We start from the raw sequence: 5,212 nt of genomic DNA on the forward strand, positions 1-5,212 counted from the left end.
TGTGTTATATTTTAGATGTATATTTTAAGCCCTTTTTACACTTTTAGCCAAGTTTTAAATTTATAAAACACGATATTTACTAACACTAAACACACATATGGGCAAGTGCACCCATCGTGGACGTAGTATAGTGTTGGTAAGATACCGAGGTCGTCCAAGGACACAAGAGCTTTTAGTACCAGTTTATCCTCAACGTCTAATCAAATCAAAATGTTAGAAAAGATTTTTAAACTAACAAAATAAAACTAACTAAATGCTGAAAAATAAAATAAAAATAAAAAAAGATAGACAAGATGAATCACTTAGATCCGACTCGTGTATTAGTATAACCTTTGATTATTTTCGCACTTTTGCACTTGTTTAATAGATTATCTTAGTTATTGTAGTAGGCCCCTCTTTTGAAGGCGACGTTACCCTCAACCCAGTAGTTTGAGTCAGCAAGGATACAATCCTAAAGGGTCGGATTACTGAAAGATAATGAATTAAGTTATTAATGCAAATTATGGTAGGCCCCTCTTTTGGAGGTGACGTTACCCTCGACTAAGTAGTCTGAGTCAGCAGGGATACAGTCCTAAATAGCCGGGTTATAGTATTAATAGTAGTTAACTTATGAGGGGGTCAAAGAGTTTGGATCCCCGCCATCCAATACCTTTGGGTATTGAAGGAGATCCTACTAAATTTGACCCAGGTCCCTCGCTGGACCTCTAAACGCTGAACAAGGGCAAGACCCTTACCAAACCGTTCCCTTAACCCCCGACCAGGTAGGAAATATACCTCCATATAGACAGTGGAGATATGAATGGTGAAAATCTTTTATTTTATATAGACAGTAAAATAATGCCAAGACACCACGGACAAACGATAAGGAAGAATCACCTTCAACATAAGCAACTAGTTATTAAAGTCATTAATACAAAACCAAATAAAAAGTACAAAAGATTAAAAATAAAAAGTATTATACTAAACACTTGTCTTCACCAAGTGATGTAAGAGACTTAGGCAAACATGGCCTTGATTGTCAAGAACTCTTACGATCAATCATGGATCTCGAGACGACTCACACACTCTATGATGGTGGTGGATGATGGTGGTGGATGATGGTGTTGTGATGGTGGTGGATGGTGGATGAAGTGTGAGAGAGGTGGTGTGCCAAGGGATGAGTTGCAATGAAACCAAGCACTCCTATTTATAGGCTGAACAGAAGCCTGGGCATGGCCCCGTGCCTGTCTGACAATCTCTCTCCTCATTAATTGTAATTCGCAATTACAATTAATGCTTCTGCAGTACTTTCACCACGCCCCCGTGTTCACTGGGCACGGCCCCGTGGTGGGCAATAGAAGCTTCTATAGGTTTGTCTTTTCTGCTGCTTCTTGGGCACGGCCCCGTGCTCGCTGAGCACGGGGCGTGTTCAGTCTTCTGCCTTCTCTGTTTTGCTTGGGAGGATGCTGTCAAGGGGTCGGGCAATCCACTTATGTTCCTTTTCTTGTATCTATGTTAGATTTAGCTGCCTTTTTGCTTCTTTTGTTAATTTGAGCTCATTTAATCCTGAAAATACAAAAGGAAGACAAAAACACTCTTTTTCCAACATTAGTACTTAAAAAGGGTTAGTTTTATGCCTCATTTGATGTAATTTATATGTTGCATTTTACACACATCAAATATCCCCACACTTGAATTTTTGCTTGTCCTCAAGCAAAACTCTTTAATACGTGGCTTACACTCCCAAATGGAATGGGTAGAAGAGAAGGTTTTGGCTTGTCATAGAGTGTCGGGAATCCAAGATCTTTATTGGGTTTTATTTTTATTTATTTACAATCCTATTCGTTATGATTTATTTAGAACGTTTCATAAGAGAAATTACTTATTTGGGCATAACATGCCTTTTTAAAATTCCATTTATATACATGTTCACATACCTCACGGGAGAAATCACTCACACTCGGCCGAATCTTTTTTTTTTAGTGAATCACTCGAGAGCGGCATGGAACTTATTCCTACCATAGGCTTGCCAAGCAGTCAATCCTCCTCCTTTTTAACTTTTTATCTTTGTAAATATCCAGAGGACTTTTTGGGTAAAGGGTCGGGCTAAAGGTGGGTAGTTGGGTTAGTGGTTAGTAGAAAAGGGCGAAAAGCGTAAAAAGCGTCGGTTTTCGTAAAACATTTTGTTTTAGTGACTTTTTATCTTAATGAAGTATTTCTTCAAACAAGCTTTTATTTTAGGAGCTTTGTTTGTTTATTTCTAACTTCATTGTAAAATTCTTTTTTTTAGTCACACGAAAACCGAGCTAGTTACTAAAATAAAGGGTAAAAATAAAAGGGTTTTTTTTTTTTTTTTTTTTTTTTTTGTGGGTAAAAAGGGTTTTGGGGTAAGAAATGAAAAAGGTTTAGGCTCAAAGGGGTTAACTAGGGGGATTTTTGGGTAGGTAAAAAAAATAAAAATAATGGTATTGAAAGAAAAAGGGTTAGTCCTAATGCCTCCATCATATACTTACTTGGGTTTAAGTTGGTAAGGACCGGGAATGAATTGTCGTGGCAAGTTCTAGAGTCGTAAGAACCAAGCGGCTATTCACACAAGAAACGAAAAATAAGCATTTAGCGTAAAGATGTATATTTGTATGCTCAATAAAGGCTCAAAACTCACTTTTTGTGGGAATGGGTTTTTATGTGATCAAGTATATATAATCGAATTTTAACTAAGCTTGTCATGCCGTTTCATAATTTTCTTATGTTGGTTCTTTTTATCACGACGCTATCGGTTGTAAATTTGTAAAAATATAACCTTGTTAGTCTTAGAATTCCCAACTTAAACTTTAGACAAGTAAAAAAATGAAAATTTTTGAAAAAATTCGGGGTGATTAGCGATTCCAATAGAGTTTTGTGTAAGGCTTGTTATTAGGACTTGCAAAATTCAAGGTTTTAGCATCCCCCCACACTTAAATTACACATTGTCCTCAATGTGTCCCAAAAATTAAATTTTAGGTTGATTGAATGTGTAACATGGTGTTAAAAGCAAAAATTTATGTTACTGGCGGTCTGGACACGGCCCCGTGTCCGTTGGACACGATCCCGTGGTCAACTGCCAGTAATGAAAACTTACATAAGGTGGACACGGGGGGTGTTGGCTAGGAACGGCCCCGTGTCTGGTTAAAATCTGCAGAAAAGTAAACAAACAGCAGGTCTGGGACGTGGGCACGGGGGCGTGTCGGCTGGACACGTCCCCGTGTGGACTGTCTGTAAGCCTGAAAAATAGGTTCCTTCCTCCGGTTTCCCATCCTGGCTTCATGAGTGCTAATGCTTAGCACTCTAAGCCTTGGTTTGTACCTGTTTCATCACTAAATACCACACCAAGCAATACCAACATCCTAAATTACCATAGTTAATTGTTCAAACCATAGAGTAAAAGAAAAATAAAGCAGAAAATAAAAGAAGTTAAGGAAAGTAAATTGTTCAACACTTGGCACGCAGGCCACAAATTGTTTCGATAGATAAAGGGACCTAAATCTGTGGGCTTGCCATCAACCCGCTCCTGCTCCTTCAATCCCCTAGTCCATGTCCTCATCGCTGTCATCACCTCCATCCCCATGACCCGCCATATACTCTCGGATGCTGCCGATGTCGTCTTGTATATCGTTGATGTTTCGTTCGATAGCTCCGACCCGGTGGTATGTATTGTTGGCAAGGTTGTAGGTGTTCCTGGTCCACATGAGGTTTTCCTGCAAAAGATCATGTAAACTTTGAAGGTTAGGAAAACCGCCTCCTTGTGAGGAGGATTGACCCGAATCACCATGGGGTTGATACTGGTAGTGAGGAGGTGGAGCGTGAAGAACTAGGGCTTCCTGTGGGTTCCATGCGTGGCCTTGCATCCTCTGACTCACTGATCCATCTTCCGCCTCATAAAGTAGGTTCATGGCGCGGCAAATGTGATAATCAACTCGTCCCGACCATGGGCTCCTTTCAAAGGACCTAGGGATGCGCGTGAAGTGCTTGAAGAGGCGGTACACCTATCCTCCAAAGAAGATAGGTGTTGGTGCACGAGCAAGACGGTTCAGATGCATGTTTCGAAGCAGGAGATATGGAATATCGAGGGCCCTTCGGTTGTGGATGCAGTGAAGGACTACCAAATCTTTCAACCCAACAACGCCACTACTGTCGTGTCGTTGGCTAAGAGAGTAAGTGAGGAGCCTATGAATGTAGCGATAAAGCGGATCCCTCAGCTTAGTACTCTTGGTGCTGTTGGGTTGTAGATTCCTTCACCGATTTGGGCCCATGCGGCTTGACGTTCATTTTCATCCAAATCTCGTAACCCCCCAGTGTTTTCCTCATTCCCCGATTCTTCTTCCGCGTACAGTCCCACTATCGCCCCAAATTGTGCCATAGAGATCGAGTATCTCGTTCCACCACATCGAAATGCAACCCCTTCATTGTCGAACGGGTCACACCTTGAAGTGAAGGTAAAAGTACTATAGAACTCCATGGTGCATTGATGCACCGACCGAAGCCGAGTGGTTAATGCAACCCTTAGTGGTCCAGTAACGATGTTGTTGAATCGGTCGAGCTGGTTTACTAAGGTTAACAGGTCCGTGCACGCTTGTCTGGGGTACTCCTCGGGCCTTGTTTGAAGTAACTCGTATCTTGCCCTAGCGTCGAGCTCATTCGCGTTAAATCTTGTGAACTTCGACATCTTGATGTTGTTAAACGTGGAGGTAACATTGGAAATCTACGGAAAATCGCCTTGAACCAGAGCGTTTTCGGCAAAAGGGGGCGTGTGGAATGAGGTAACTGTTATGAAAAGAGGGTTTTATCCCGTCAGTTGCGTCGACACGGCCCCGTGCCGAGCAAATATTTTTTTTTGTGCTCGTGTGAGTGCTCATTTTTCCGAAAACATGGTTAGAAGACTTACCGGTTTCGATGTATACTCACTTGTTCGTAACATACTAGGTATGATGTGGGTGCTTCTCACTCGTTAATCGTTTGAAGCAAGATCTCTTCCTCCTCATCCTTAATGGATCCTCGATAGAGTTTCAGCCGTTGGCCATTGACTTTAAATGGAATCCCATTTCGAGCTTTAATTTCTACTGCACCGTGAGGAAAAACATGGGTGATGGAAAAAGGTCCAGACCACCTAGATTTTAGTTTACCCGAAAATAATCGAAGTCGTGAATTAAACAACAAAACTTGGTCTCCTACTCGAAATTCATTAGGCATAATATAT

This window comes from Helianthus annuus, chromosome 9 (assembly GCF_002127325.2).
Source record: "Helianthus annuus cultivar XRQ/B chromosome 9, HanXRQr2.0-SUNRISE, whole genome shotgun sequence".
Lineage (NCBI taxonomy): Eukaryota > Viridiplantae > Streptophyta > Magnoliopsida > Asterales > Asteraceae > Helianthus > Helianthus annuus.